Here is a 17,643-nt window from a genome sequence, read left to right as displayed (position 1 = left end):
CATGCTGGAAATCATAGTTCTGGTAGCAGATGCATTGTGGGATCCCCTATACACTAGAGCAAAGTGAGCCTGGAGCAAGTTATTGTTGAGGGTGGGCAATGGAGGGAAAGCAAAGGTGAGAGACATAAGTAAGTCAGAGTATCAAGGAAAAATTAAAGGGAAGATATCCTGCAACTTCTAGGAAACCTCCACCAATGGAGCAAAGAAAAAAAATAGACCTCCGTTATTCTGTGAGCACCAAACCAAACTGGGTTGTGGTCTCAGACAATTTGCTCATATGATTACAAAGACATACAGAATCTCCCAGACTGGAGAGGCTGCAGGTCGGACTGAGGGACCCCCCCCCCCCCCATGAATGAATTTTCATGTACCCAGCCCCTAGTTCTATATAATAAAACCATAATATGTAAAGGGACCTAAAGGCAGAACAACCAGTCACTATGACATTCACTGACCACCAGGGGACCCGATTGGGCCTAAGGAAGCAGTTGGACATCCCTCGAGGGGTCCCAGACTGCAAGAGGGCGCAGGCCTGGATGAGGGGCCACTCCCCCTCCCCCAGGGTGCACAAATTTCATTCACCTGGCCACCAGGGGTCAGATGCTCAATGCAGGAGTTGCCCCCTGGTGGTCAGTGCGCTCCCACAGTGGGAGCACCACTCAACCACAAGCTGGGCTGATGGCGAGTGCAGCAGTGGTGGCAGGAGCCTCTTCCACCTCCAAGGCAGACGGACTTCCCCTGAGGGGTCCTGGGCTGTGAGAGCACACAGGCCAGGCTGAGGGACCCCCGTCCCAGTTCATGAATGTCGTGTAACAGGTCTCAATTGTGTATATATGTATATACACATATATGTATATGTATTCTCTAGAAAGTTCTGATACAGCCTTGGTTTAACTTGTGATTAGCAATTTTAGTTGCCAATTCATTCCAACTATAAGAAACATTTTTAGTCCTATATATTGTAATTACAGGCCATTAAATTACAGTGACCTGATTGCTATATATACATTTTGCTTTGCTAAAATTTAATGTTTTGATTGAGTACAGTTTCCATCAATAAACATTTATAGTAATATAGTTGTGTCCAAATATATCTCTTAAGTGAAAAATAAATATGTGTCTAGATTTAGGTGTGATACATGTTCAGTATTGAGTGTCTGCAGTCCTTTTTTTTTTCTTAATTTCTGTCCAGATATTGAAGATGTTTATTTAAAATTTTCTTTTGTCATGCAATTAAGTTAGACATAGCAATATTTTTATAGGAAACTAGTAGGCAATAACTCTTCTTTATTATGTACTCTGAGAAAAATTGAATTATTCCCTCAATTTTAAAGGGCATATATTATTTATATATTTATATATTGAGACAATATTATAAATTAGGGAAAATAATATTTCTTAATGTCTATTACTAGTAATCATTTGCATTCATATAGATTTAAAATTTGACTTTGTTTTTCAGTCATAGATCTTATATTCAACAAAACTGTCTTAAACTTGTTTAAGTGAAAACTTAGATAAGTGAGAGTTTCAAGTAAGTACAAGTAAATAATCTATGGACAATATACGTCCAAAGAAAACATTTACAAAATTATTCAACAAGCTTATCTTTAGCCATTCTTTATTTCTTCTAATAAAATTTTTAGTGTAACGTGAATTATAAAACAAATATTTAATAATATTTTAACATTAACGTACAGAATATATTATATATAAAATAAATTCATTGTGAGGACATTTACAAACTAGAGGGTCCAGAATGATCACATTATAGTAGTAAACTACCTTAATAATTATTAATAAATATCAACATTTGCAATTAATTCTTAATAAAAAGCTATAATGATACCACACCTTGAATGCCAGGTTCTTGAGTCTTTACTGTCACATAAATGAACACTGAGCTCAGTACAAGACCAAGTAGACAGAGTGTATTAAAGAGTTTGTCTCTAAGGGAGTCCACCCAGAAAGAGAAGCTGAGTTCCTGGGAGGGTTCTTGTGGATGGCTTATATAGGGGCCTTGGGTGTACAGGGCTTGGGAATGAGGGTGAGGTCCATTGTCCCATGATCTTCATCTGGTGTTGGTTGATCCTGGGGTAGTCACATGATGTTCCCCATGGTCAGTGGACAATTCTAAGAGCCTGCAAAATGATCCTTGTGCAAATATTCTAGTTACTATGTAATTGACAAAACAATTGTTTTGCAAACATGATGTTAAGAATGTTATTATTGATAAGGATTAGCTAGCTAGCTTAGTTAGGCAGACAGGTCGGGAGGGGACGGTCCAGACAGGATAGAGGTATCTCTGGCCTGAGCAATGAAAGCCGCCATAAGTTAGATCTAAGCAGCCCTGACTTAAGGGATAAAAACACATTTTACCCAGGATAGCTGAGAGGAAGCCATAAGGGAGATCAAAAGCAACTCCAACCTGAACAAATAAGATGAGCAAATAGAGAATGCGGTGTGGGCATCCTGGGAACTGATAACAAGGATAAGGTACCCTAGTGGGAACGGCACAATAAGGGAAAGAGTGGTCTCCAGGATATATAATACTTCAGACATGAGACAGCAGTGGCCACCGCCCTAGGAGACCCTCTGTCTCTCCGTGGATTAGAAACTTAGAAGTTTTAGAGGTAGGATCTGCTAGCAATAAAGTTTCTGTACTTCTCACCTGCCACCTTTATCTCTGGCTGCATTCTCTGGTTCCCTCTGGACAAGAACCCAAGAAAGGAATCACCCTTGCATCCTACTCACTCACATACACACACACACACACACACACACACACACACACACTCACACACACACACACTCACACACACATACACATACACACACACATACACACACACACACACACACACACAATCCTTGTTTTACATCCTTCTCTTAAAGGATGTGGTTAGGTTAATTTCAACTATGGAATTTTACCAAAAGTAAGGAATCAGAGTCAGGCTTCTAAGATGCCTGTTCTTTCTTTCAAAACAGAGTCCAGTGTTACCTACACTGTCTCCATTCGAAGGAGAAATGGAGTTGTCAAGAAGATCACCCAAAATTATCATAAAAAGTTATCCCACCTGGTGTGACTAAGTCATTTACTGCATATTTCATGTCTCTTGTCGATAATTAAAGGACTTCAATGCAGAAAGAAAAAAAAAATACCACCTTTGGAATAAAAATACCAAAGAATGATAAAAAGAATAAGAGAATGAACTCAGTGTTAATTTTCTTCAATAACCGAAGCACAGTAAACTTTGTCTTGCCGTGTACCAGTACCCTGACATGGAACACTGCTTATTACATAGAATACCACCTGGGTCTATGAGCAGAGGCGCCTTCCCACTCATTTGTGTGTTTTGTACTATTCTGAATAGTAGACTGCCTAATTAAGCAAGCTCTGTGGTGTGTATTTGATAATATAAATGAAAATGTATAAACCTGCCACAGAGCCGGGGACTGTTTTCTACATGCAAGCAGCTTTTATAAATTTCTTTAAGATACAGGGGGGAAATGAATAAAAGGCTCTGAAAAAAACCTCTAACAATCAATCTACCTAGAAAAGCAGTCTGTTGCCATGGGAAGTAATTAGAGGAGATCTTTGCAAAAGTGAGTGCAGAGAGAGTGGGAGTGAGGGAGTGGAGCTGAAAGGGAGTGTTGCGGATGAAATCTCTTTCAACCCCCAGATTCAGAGGTGGTTGAAAGGTGCTGAGCCTTGAGGCTCAAGAATGAGTAAGAATTAATCAAACAAAAAGCTCCCTAGTGGGTCAAGCTGTCACTGACAAAAAAAAAAAATGAGCTCTGCACTGACAGAGGAGAGCTGTGCTGGCAAGGAGAAATGCAGAGCCACACGTTTATTTTATTTTATTTTATTTTATTTTATTTTATTTTATTTTATTTTAATTCACACACCTTCATTTAACATGTATATAATGAGCTCCTACATCGTGTCAGGCATTTCACAACATGAATCCTAAATAGGGAACTAAATGGAGAGATAGCTGGAAAGAAATCATGCATAGGCTAATTTTAAAAATGCAAAATCTTGTTGGTGTTATTGTTCCTTCACAAGCAGACAGAGAAGCAAAGTTTCCAGATGAGGTTTTACTCCCAATACTGCTTCAAGCCACAGGTTATCAACTGGCTGGCTATCTATGCTAATAGAAATGAAAATTGATATCAACCCACAATTAATTTAAAATATGAGGGCAGAATTTTAAGAAAATCAGAGCAGATGTTAAACAATACGAAGAGTTTTATTGCAACTGCTTTTCAAGATTGCTTTTATGATCTGCTAAAAAAAAAAAAAAAAAAAAAAAAAGAGGGGGCGGAGGAATAATTATGAAAAGAGCCTAAACTTTGAGCCACTCCATTGTCAAGAGCACATCCTAGTGTCTTGTTTCCTGTATAAAAGTCTATTATTTATTATACATACTTACATATTCATGAAGAAACCTGAAAGATGCCTTTAGAAGATGGGGATCTTGTAATAATTCCTAAGAATAAAATACAAATGTGATCAAATTATGAGAAAGAAAAGTAGAGAAAACATCAGATAAAAGTTTGCAATGAAGTCAAAACACAGATAAAGAATATTTTGGTCTAACATAGACTGCAGGGGAAAAAAACCAGGTTCAGAGAATCAAAATTATAATAAACACAGGGAGGAAAAAGACCAGCTAACTGAAGAATGATATTTATATCATCTATGCCAATCATGTTTTTATTCCTTTGTGAACCTTGACTAAAGTATTATTTGAAACCAAGATAAGATCTTGCCGAAACCGGTTTGGCTCAGGGATAGAGCATCGGAAGTGTGGACTGAGAGGTCCCAGGTTCCATTCTGGTCAAGGGCATGTATATTGTTGCAGGCACATCCCCAGTAGAGGGTGTGCATGAGGCAGCTGGTCAATGTTTCTCTCTCATCGATGTTTCTAGCTCTCTATCCCTCTCCATTTCTCTCTTTAAAAAAACAATAATATATATATTTTAAAAAGATAAGATCTCACAAATTGTAAAAGTCTGGCAATAAAATTTATATTTAAATTGTATCTTTAAGAAAAAATGAAGATTCCGGGATTAGAACATAACGTAAATATGTTTATCCTGATAATTTTGAAATGCTACAAATTACAAAATTATATATTTTTACAGCATGTGAAAGCTGGAATGATTTAGGCAATTTTCTGTTATAATGTCTATAATGTTTGAAAAAATACATTATAAATCAGAAAACATAACAAACTTTTATGACCACCTAAAGAGGGTAGTAAATTATTTTTTTTAATAGCTTCGATATTTCACCTTTCCCTGCATCTATGTCCTTTGTAATCTTTCTTTGTATAAAAATATTCTTTGCAACATGATGTTATAGTTCTAATTATCAAAGTTAGAGTCCCTATCCTCTTGAATCTAGATAACATTTGCAATCTTTGTGATGTAATTTAGATAATAGAATGTGGTAAAAACCGAGTTATGAAAAACATGTGCTTAGATCTCAGGAGGATTTGTTCTGAGAGTATATGTTCTTGTTTTGGTAGTGGGAGTGTGAGTATATGGTGGTCTTAAATGTCTGTGAAGGTTGAGAGGGCAGTACTATTAGTGGCATAATAAACTTGAGAAGACTACAAAAGATTTTAAACAAGTCCCTGGGAGTAGAGATGTATTACTTAAAAAACACTAAAATGTATCTTGTGATATATTATTAATATTGCTCTGATTAAAACAGATACAAATTTATTAATATGTTTATGCTCTTGAATAAAATCTATTTTAACAACACAATAGGCATGTCATTAAAATATGGACATATTTTATAAGTGCTAAAATGTTTCCTCAGTACTGTAAATGAGATTTCAACGACAGATTTAATGAGTAGTCAAAACAAGACATTCCAGGCATTAAAATTATTAATTTCTCTCAACACTAGACCTTTTTGTGAAACATTTTTGCTTTAAAATTCAGAATTACTTAAAGTAGTCAGCAAATCCTTATTTCTACTTTACAAACATATTTTTTTCTGAGCTCAAAGTGGAAGAGCCTGATAATAAACTTGACTAAAAATATATGCTTTAAAAAATTCACTTTAGATGATAAAGCAACATAAATAATAATAATGTTATATTTTAGATATAGTTTACATAATTTCTCACAAGCTCAACTAAACCTATATAATAAAAGGCTAATATGCAAATTGACAGAATAGCAGAACGACTAGTCGCTATGAAGTGCACTTATAAAGTGGGGCAGACTCTCAACACAAGAGTGCTCAGTGAGATCCCACAATGTTAAGGATGTCTGACTGCCTGGGGAGTGGGCCTAAGCCATCAGTGGGATATCCCCAGAAGGCTCTGAGACTGCAAGAGGGTGCAGGCTGAGGGACCCCCCCCACCAAGTGCACAAATTCCATGCACCAGGCCTCTAATCTATAATAAATTATCAAGAACTGGCTTCATTGTGAATCATACATGACACAAAGAAATCATCTTGTACCCTCTCATGTTCTCATTAAATTGTAGTGGCCTAATAGACAAAGGTAATAAAAAAAGATGCTCTCATATCAAAATCACTATATGTCTCCTACATTAGATAGTGCTTGGCAAAGTAATGATCATTCAAGAAAAATGTTGAACCATTGGCAAGTCTAATATATTAGGTTGGTAACCAAATTCTTATTCTTTGATTTTAGTGAAGATTTTGATTTTTCTTTTGAGATATTAATATATGTAACATGTGAAATATATATTCATGCTCTTTAAGAGAGGAACAAAACAATGCTATAAGAAATCATTCATTAAAATTAACATATTTCACTGCAGTTCTAATCCCCATTCTGTTTTTCTCCCTATAAAAATTGTCCTTTATGCTAACTATATATATTAAGCATATTTTTATTTTTCTGTGGCAATATTAACAATGACATTGTCAGGATTACTTTAGTTTTAATTTTGATAGAAAGACTTCAGATAATTGAAAATTAACAATTAGTCTTACTTAAAATCAACCACATTAATAGAACTCTTTCTGCCGAAACCGGTGTGGCTCAGTGGATAGAGTGCTGCTCTGCAGACTCAGAGGTAGGCCCTGGGTTCGATTCTGGTCCAGGGCATGTACCTTGGTTGCGGGTACATCCCTGTTGGGGGGGGGGGGTGTGCAAGAGGCTGCTGATTGATGTTTCTGACTTTCTAACCTTCTCCCTTCCTCTCTGTAGAAAATCAATAAAATATATTAAAAAAAAATAGAACTCTTTCTTTTAACCTTTTTTTTAAATTATCTTTTTAGTGAATATTTTTTGTATCTTATTTTCTATAGTTTGGCAATGAAGTTCAGGACGAATATAATTAGACTGAAATTTACTGTAATGAGAATATAGGAAAACTCCAGGTCTAATAAATAACATTCAAAATAATGGCACAGGTCCTTAAAACTCATGTTCATCAAATCAAATCAAATCAGATCAACTGTTCTTGAAGAGGCTAAATGTTATCCAACATACTGGCAGCAATAATATTGGAAGTAAACCACAGGTGTTACATAAACAGATAAAAAGAATTGCTGCAGTACTTTCTTATATCCTTTTAAGAATGTCAGCTTTGAATTGCAGCCTCCGCAAATAACATTTCCAAAGAGCTGGAGGCCAATGCTGGTTGAATGTTTTGCTATTATTGATAATTAACAGTTACTGAGAGTTTAGGATGCAATTAGGTGCTGTAATAAACATCAGCTAATCTGATGGCTATTTAGTCTAAAGTGATTATATAAATAGATTACATTTAGATTGAAGTAAAAGAACAGAACTTTGAAGGGCTAGGAGTTAACATATTAAGTGTGAAGAATTCTGTAGGAGAAAGAGTTCCTTTACTTATTTTTAAAACAGGTAAGCCTACACAGAAATGGAAATTATTCATTCCATAAATATTTAACTGAATGCCTACAATGTGTCAATCAATTACCTAAAGACTAAACACTTTGGAAACATTATTATTATTATTATTATTATTATTTATTTTTTTCCCATTGAGTTTACATTCTAGTGGAAGAAAGCAAATAAATTACTTACCTCATGGGGATCATGGAGGCTGGGTACACACTTGAGGTGACAAAAGAGAACTAGAATATATGATGAGTTCTGAAGATTTAGTAAAATACAACTACCATTCTGTTAATGAATTGTTTATGCCAAGAACTTTGAGGAAGATGCTTTCTTCGATATTTAAGGTACTATTATTTTATTTTATTATATCAATAATTATTTCATAAAATCTGAAGGATTGCTGAAGAGTCAAGCTCAGAAAAAAAATATGATGAGCCAGGAGATGCTGGGGAGTGAAGATGGAGCCCACTACACACAAGGCAGTCCCCTTAGGACATAGCCAGAGCCTTTGCTAGCAATGGACTGTCAGACCACTGACATAATGAATAATTTCATAGCTTTTCTTGGTAATGCAGTCACTCAAAATTCAATGTCCCAAGATTCAAAGTTTCATCTTATTGAGAAAACTTAGGTTCCAGGTCCAAGTTCTAATTCTTAGCTGGAAGAATACAAATATCTGGCACTGTTCTACTTCCACCCACCTTGCATTTCTATTGTACATTATGTAATCATGAAACCCATTCAGATTTACACAATAGGATTCTACATGAATAAGTTAAAGGCTTTCTGACAGCTTAATATATAGCATCTAAAGTTATTATATGCTCATATTATTTCTTTAGATAGTTGAGATATTCCAAAAATTTAACTTTTTTGTTGATTTAACTAACAAATAATTGAATGAATGATTACAAATAATTCCAAACTATATAAAAATTCTCCATTTTAATGCACTTGCTTTTTGTTTTAATATGATTTTCACTTTTATTGTATTAAGAAGTATTTCGTATTCCATACTAGTTTAGTAGTAAAGATATTTTTTTTTTAGAATAACTGAACAGTGAAATTTTAAGATATGTTACTGGAAAATGTCATAAAAAATGAATGAAAAAGTAGACATTTCATCATTCAGGAGATCTTGTTTTTTATATTATAATATATCTTGCTAAAATTTAATTATCATTACTAGTTATTAGTTAAATCATGTGTCACGTGGATTACAAAGAGATCATCATTTTGCCTATTGGTTTTATTTTTGAAAAGGCTATAGTTCCTCAGGAACTAAAAGATACCTTAGAATTACAATCAGATTTTGAAATTAGATGACATAGAATAATTAAGTGGGCAAAGATGGTAGCTACAAATAATTTTAAAAACTGAGATGTGCAAGGATTAATCAGGTATATAATAACTTACTTAATGCTACTGATAGATCCTCATTATTTGAAATGCGACAGAGAAATGAAATGTAATGCTTCAAAGCTGCAGAGCTAGATAGTGAAGCAAGAATAACTAGAGATCCTTAATGGCAGTATGGAAAGAATAGTAGAAAAGAGCAACATGAATTTAAACACTTATTAATGCATTGAATAAATATTAATTACATGTTTAAAATTCTGATAGTACTGTGCCCAAATCTCAGATCTTTCACACAGAATCAAATGACTAGCAGTCATTAATGCCAACAAGTTATGTTAACACTGAATATCATGCATATTCCTAAAAGATTTTCACTAATGTGAAAGGAATTTTATTATAGGATTATAAGAGCAATCATAAATCTCTGCTTTTTAAATTGAAAAATATATGGTATATTAACTATTGAAAACATAAAATGTGTTCTGGAATCCAGAAAAGTAACATTCAATTTACCGTTTATTTGAGTTCTTAAAGTAAATTATTTTTCTAAAAAGTAAGGATTTAGTATAGATATCTGAAAAGACAGCAATAACCATAGAGAAATTAAACTCCAGTGTACATATAAGGGAATCAATATTTTAGTAATAGGTCACATGAATAACAAAACACCAATAACTATTAAAAATACCACTGTTATTGAGCAAATGAAATAAAGTCAAAAATATAGAGGTGCAATCTAAATTTTAAAAAAATTGACTTGAAAACACATTTTTCCACTTTGGAAATTATATACAATAAGGGATAATTTCGGGTCCTATATATTAATGCCCCCAAATATTTTGGAATAGTACTACTTAAATTATAGTCAACAGATTCATTTCACTGCATATGCTATGACACCAAACATTGAAACAATTTTGCAAGTAGCTTGCCAGAGCAATTTAATGATTGTTGAATTTAATGAAAAAATATTGAGCTTGTATTTTATATATGTTTCAATTTATTTTTTCAAATAATTAATTTGTATTATATTTTTTAAAAGTATTTACCCCAATGGACTGGAAATTATAAATCAAACCAAAGAATGAGCAGCACTATTTTCTGATTATTATCATTACATATTGGACTGATTCAATAATCTGAGGTCATATATGGAGGCCTCTTAACACTCCCCAAGATTGTTTATCTCTGCTCTAGATTTCTCTGTGAGAGGGCTTAGTGTAATTGGGAAGACCTCACAGTTGGCCATCACACACATCTGGTTGTGAATCTGAGCTCAGCCAGATCTTAGGTGCTCTTATATTTGAAGGTATTGATTGTGGTCTCAATACATTAGGATGTATTAGGTGTTATACACAAGGATGATGCAATAAATGCAAGATAAAATACATGCTAACAGAATTGCAAAAAGAGGACGACAATATTAGTGACTAAACATCACTACAGTTGATGAGGAAAAACTTAGAATGGAAACAATGATTCCTTGAAGGGAATTGTTGGAGTGAGAACTCTAGCATATTTTTCCACTTCCAAGGGAAAAAGAGAACAATCTCATATAAGCAGTGTATGTGGGAAAGGAGTAGAAAGAAATGCAATATTAGCAATATTCCTCTTATACAATGCAGAGATTTACAGTTTGTTACAGGTTCTTTATCTCATGACCCTGTAGCAAACAAGTTGCCTGGTTATGTTAACTAGGTCCATTAATTAGGTCTCAGCGAAAGCAAATACTAGCATCTCTCTGAACAGCTGGATGCTGTCTGAACAATGCCTCAATGGCCTACCCACAGCTGCAATAGGAAAAAAAGAATAAAAGATTATTGGGAGAACCAGGGCATGTGTCCTATAGAGATCCAGGGACACAGAACATGCTGTCAACTTTTATCTAGGAGTATCTGAAGGTGGTTAAAAGCAGAAACAACAATGGAAGCCCTATCCGAGTTTTGGGGAGCCAAATGACCTCAGGAAATTAAAAAGCCTTACATTTTCCTGAAAGAACCTGACCTAAAGTGACCTCTTCCAGAGATGTATCAGTGTGGAAGGACCTTGTCAAGAATTGTAAAAGAGCCAAGCTGGTAGGGCTAAGTGGTCGAGCATCAACATATGAACCAGAAGGTCATGGTTCCATTCCAGGTCAGGGCACATACCTGGGTTGTGGATTGGATTCCCAGTGGGGGTGTGCAAGAGGCAACCATTCAATGATTCTAGCTCATCATTGATCTATTTTTTTCTTTCCTCTCCCTTCCTCTCTGAAATCAATAAAAATGTATTTTAAAAATAGAATTGTAAAGGGGATAAAATTTACCCTTTGGGGGAAAAATTTTCAAAAATAAGATTAACAATTTACTACCAAAAATGTACTGATTATGTATGGGTGTAAGCAGGGAGATTGAATAAAGATCAAGAGTAGATAGAAATATATAGTTATATTTCTAACTTTAAGTTTATGTTAATTTCATGATTGTTCAAATACCCTGCACATTCAAACATATAGAAATACACACAGAGAGGTCTTGATAGTCTGAATTATCATTGTAACTTCAAATAAAGATTGTGTTTCATCTAATTCTGTTCACCTGGGGTATAGTTTTTGTTTGTTTATTTGTTTGTTTGTTTGTTTGTGAAGTTTGGATATTTCCACCACCAATAAAGTCTATTTCATTTACTTAATTATTAATTCTTACTACAGTGACCCATGGAATATCAATGTGTTGTCAAATTTACTAAATGTTCAAACAATATTGTATGAGAGAATAGAAATATATAATCTTCTTCTGAAAGATAAGCCTGACTACTTATTCTGAAAATTGTCACAAATCCTACTGTCCATGTGCAAATCCTCCAGTTATTGCTTATATAAGCAAAACAAAAGAACAATATTAGCTATTTTCTCTTAATAGTATTATTAATTACATTCATTCAAATAAAGAAGTAAACATTTGAACAAAAATTGTGTTATTTGGAAGTTATTTGCTAGTGACATGATATTGTACATAAAAAACACTAAAGACTCCATCAAAAAACTACTAGAACTAATAATGAATTCAGCAATGTAACAGGATACAAAATTATCACCCAGGAATCTATGTATTTTTTTATACATCAACAATGAACTCAGATAAACTAAAAAAAAAAAAATCACATTTACCATTGCAACAACAAATAAATTAAAATACCTAGCGATAAATTTAACCAAGAAAGAAAAAAACAAACAAACAAAAAAAACACCTGTAGTCAGAAAATTATAGGATGCTGAAAAAAGAAATAGAGATAGAGGAAGATATAAACAAATGGAAGAATATATCGTGTTCATGGGTTGGTAGAATCACATCATTAAAACGTTCATACTACCCAAAGCAAAGTATGGATTCAATACAATGCCCATTAAAATACCAACGGCATACTTTAAAGACCTACAAAAATTCATCCGGAATTAAAAAAACAAACAAACAAACAAAAAACCACCCTAAATAGCTGCACAATCTTGAACAAAAAGAACAACATTGGAGGAATTACAATACCAGATATCAAGCTATACTAGAAAGCCTTTGTTCTCAAAATTGCCTTATACTGGCACAAGAACAGACATATGAATCAATAAATAGAACAGAGAGCCCAGCATTCAACCCAAGTCATTATGCTCAATTAATATTTGACAACAGAGGCAAGATCATACAATGGAGTCAAGACAGTCTCTTAAATAAATAGTGTTGTTAAAATTGGATAGATACATGCAAAAAAATGAAACTAGACCACCAATTTATATCATATACAAACATAAACTAAAAATGGATAAAGGATAAAGGAAACCATAAAAATCCTAAAAGAAGCTATAGGTAGCAAAATAGCAGACATTTGTCGTAGCAATATCTTTGCTGATACAGCTCCTAGGGCAATGGAAACTAAGGAGAAAATAAACAAATGGGACTACATCAAAATAAAAAACTTCTGCACCGCAAAAGAAACAATCAACAAAACAACAAGAAAGCCCACTGCATGGGAGAACATATTTGCCAATATTATCTCTGATAAGGGTTTAATCTCCAAAATGTATAGGAAACTCATACAACTTAACAAAAGGAAGATAAATAATCCAATTAAAAAATTAGACAAAAGACCTAAATAGACACTTTTCCAAAGAAGACATATAGAAGGCTGAGAAACATATGAAAATATGCTCAAAGTCACTAACCATCCAAGAGACACAAATCAAAACAACAATGAGGTACCATCTCACACCTGTCAGAATAGCTATCATCAGCAAATCAACAAAGTGTGGAGAGATAATGTATTTTAAAACACTGACTTTGATAGATGGGTAGATGATAGATAGAATATAAAGTCTTAATTACTAAGAAACTAGAGGCTCCACGCACGAAATCTGTGCAAGGTATTTGGCCCTCGCAGCCCTGGCTTCGTTCAGAAGGTGGTCTAGAAGGACGTGTGGAAGGTTGTATGGCTGTCCGGTCTAATTAGCATGTTACACTTTTATTATTATAGATTCTCAGATGATTATAAAGCCATTTGCCATAAAAAAAAATTTTGCCTGGACTTGCTGGTATATCATATTTTGCTTTATATTAATTTTATAATATTTCCCTAAAATGAACTAAGATATAAGGTCCATTAATTATTTAATTAACAATCGATAAAAACAGGTATACTTTTAATAGCAAATGCACTTCTAAAAAGTGCATTATCTGCAAGAAAAATTAACCATTGCTACTGCTGATTTATGATAACCTGGTAGGATTGTGTGTGTGTGTGTGTGTGTATGTATGTATGTGTGTGTGTGTGTGTGTGTGTTTGTGTAATACATGCATGCATATAAAATGTTGAAGCAATGTCCTAAATTATATAATGCATCATAAGACATAGGCAAATAATTTGAACATGAGAAAACATTGGTTTAAAATTTTAATTTGAGTACTCCTGAGATGTTACTTGAATTAATTATTTGTATGCAACTTGTTCAAATCTGGAATAAATTTGCATTCTTGACAAGTGATAAGATCAAGACTGACATGAAAAAGAATAAAAGTAAGTTTATAAAAGCTCTACAAATATAAAATATATATATATATACAGTTTCTCACTGTCATGACATTTTCAAACACGGAAGAGATTGCCTTGCTCACCAGTGGCCAAGCTACAACTAAGAACCTGTTGTGGGGTTTGGAACTTGGTTCTAACCTGGCCAGTACCCCATATGCTGCAGTTGCTCTATAGAATCTGGTAAATTTAGTTGCTTATGTTGCTATTGGGATCCAGAAAAAAAAAATTCAACCTTGAAATTTAATAGAGCAAAGAATTATAAATAGAAAGATATTATTTACTGACAACATGGCAGGACAGTTTTTCTTATATTAAAATGATTTAGGCATGGCAATATTCTTCACAGTAGTTATCACAGGAAGAGAGTTAAACCATAATGAAATAAATATGAAAATCTCAAGTCCATTAAAATTTAAAATTTAAAAGGATTTTTACTAATCAGGCTTAAAGATTATGTTGGTATTTATAATCTCCCTTGAATTTCCATTTCCATACCATTGGTGATAATGACTTTTTATACAGTGGACCAATCAAAACCATGTTCTTCAACAAAATAGATAAGCTTTTTTACTGTCAAAACATTTAATTATAAAGTTGTTCCTGTTAGTTAAGAAGCAAATCATTTAAAGGGTAAAAAAAGATTAAATGTAATCTTGAAAGGAAATAGCTTACAGATAAAAAGTAGAGAAACTAGTAGTTAAAGAGAGAATGTAATTTCTTATTTCATGATAGTTAATGAGCTTCAGACACTCTTTGATGATGAAAAGGAGTATGATGTACATAAAAATAGCTTTAATGAAGTATAAAATTATAATAGATAATAAAGTTATTTTTTTAGAATATGCAATTAGTAACTGTTGGATATTTCTACTTCTTAAACTAATAAATATATTAACAACACTATGTATAGGGAAAACTATTTTGCATAAGAGCTAGAAATTCTAATTTGAGATGATCAAGATAAAACTAACATTTTTTTCCCACCTGAATTCTTTTTGAATGATCCAAGGTAAAAAAAAAAGTACGTTCAGGATATGGGATTTTAGAGAGGTTTATATTAAACTGCTTGAACTACAATAGTATAGGAATTAGCTGAGGAGGTTTATACAGTATAATCAAAAGGTGAAGGGGTTTTATAATGATATTCTGAAAAAAGAAATTTTAAGTAACATGAATAGAAAAGTTAAATAGGCTGACAATTTGAAAAATAAGAATTACTGAAATTTTATGTAACTGTTTCAAAATTATAATACCAGATACAAAGTAAAATATAACAAGTCATTTTCCAGTATCTGAAAGATCATATATTTGAAATATGTCAAAGTTAATTTGAACCTCCCAGTGCCAAAGAATTGCCTCCTCCAAATAAACACTTCTCTTTTGTGATTGCTTTTTATTTTCCATACTAAATGTTTATATTGAAATAACTTATACAATTGTAAAATGCTTATTAAAGGATATGGCCTGCAGGTGTGTGGATCGGAATGTTATCTGTAATGTTGCTCAATAATAAAAAATAGTTTAAATGTAAGTTAAATCTCTAAAAAAAATCTGTGAGCTTATTAAAAAGGTTGAGTTAAATATAGATCTCATAACAAGAAAGATGTTAATTAGCAAGTAATTGGGAATAAGGTATAAAACAGAACATATACTGTAGCATTGTTGACAGTAGACCGATGTATATTGGCTTAATGGTGCATTTCTTTTTGCAAATCATTTGCTAAGATTATGTACTCTGTTGATAATATTGCCTTAGGGCCGTGGTAGGCAAACTGCAGCTCCTGAGCCATATGTGGCTCTTTGGCCCCTTGAGTGTGGCTCTTCCACAAAATACCACAGTATTTTGTGGAAGAGTCTATTTTGAAGAAGTGGGGTTAGAAGTTTAAGTTTTAAAAAATTGGCTCTCAAAAGAAATTTCAATCATTGTACTGTTGATGTATGATTCTGTTGACTAATGAGTTTGCCGACCACTGCAGGGGAACATGCTTTGGGATTTATCAGAATGTTCTCTATTCAATATAGTATTATGAAGTTTAGAATATTTTAAAGAGTCCTGGCCAATGTGGCTCAGTTGGTTGGAGTATCATCCAGAAGGTGGTGGGTTCAATTCCTGTTCATGGCACATACCCAGGTTGTTGGTTAGATCCGTGGTCTGGGTGCATGGGAGGTAATGGCTCAGTGTTTCTCACCTCTCTCTTCTTCTTCTTCTTCTTCTTCTTCTTCTTCTTCTTCTTCTTCTTCTTCTTCTTCTTCTTCTTCTTCTTCTTCTTCTTCTTCTTCTTCTTCTTCTTCTTCTCTCTCTCTCTCTCTCTCTCTCTCTCTCTCTCTCTCTCTCTCTCTCTCTCTCTCTCTCTCTCTCTCTCTCTCTCTCTCCTTCTTTCTCTTCCTTCTCCTCTTTCCCAAACCAATAAAAAAGTAAAGAAAAAATTAGCATATGACATTAAATAGAAGCTATTAACGTTTTACACACTCAACTTTTAAAAAGGTTGACTACATTCTCTCCTTAATTTGAGTCTTTTATTCCCCTTTTAAATTAATTGTGTTGAAAACAATTATATTAAAAAGCACCATTCTCAGATATCCAGGAATCTATGTAAGTATAAGTTTATATCTACCTAAAGTAATCATTTTCTTAGAGGATAATATTATGCAATGCCCTTTATTAATGGTCCTCAGATAAAGTAGAATGTGCTCCATTCAGTTTATCTGTCTTATCTAGTTACTTGGAGGTATTATGAGAGAGAGAAAAAAATAACCGAGATCCTGTGGAGAGGAGAGATTTCTCCTGTAGACTTCCTTCAGATTCCAGTGGAGCTTCTACCTGAGTTTCCATCCTGCTAACCTGCCTTGCAAATTTTGGAGAGAAAGTCCCCACTGTGTGAGTCAATTTGTTAAAATGAATCTCTTCCTCTATGTATAGGCATACCATTGTTTCTATTACTCTTGAGAACCCTAATATATTAACTAACAATGTTAAATGTATTAAAGCCCAAGTAAATTGCAGTGGCTTTGAATCCATATGCTTTTATTAACATAGCAAATGACTAAACATAGGGAATCAAATAATTAGAAAACATTAAGTAGTGATGGAAATGATGGCGAAATTGGGACTGCATGCCTGTTCAAAGAGATTCCAACTACAACATTTTAAACAATGCATACCAATAAAAAATTCTCCTAGGCGGATATCACATGGGGCATACCAGTGTATGACTTAGTTCAAAAACTAATAGGAGGGACAAAGAATTGTGGATTAGAATGATTACAGATTAAACTTCAAGAAAGTAAAGAGATTTTGAATTATCCTTAACCACAATGATTAATGTCTCCTTCAACTTGAATAAATTTTAGACAAGATT

Source organism: Pipistrellus hanaki, assembly GCF_964339955.1.
Source record: "Pipistrellus hanaki genome assembly, chromosome: 3".
NCBI lineage: Eukaryota > Metazoa > Chordata > Mammalia > Chiroptera > Vespertilionidae > Pipistrellus > Pipistrellus hanaki.
The sequence above is the reverse complement of the archived record's forward strand: the minus strand, read 5'-3'. Positions refer to the sequence as shown.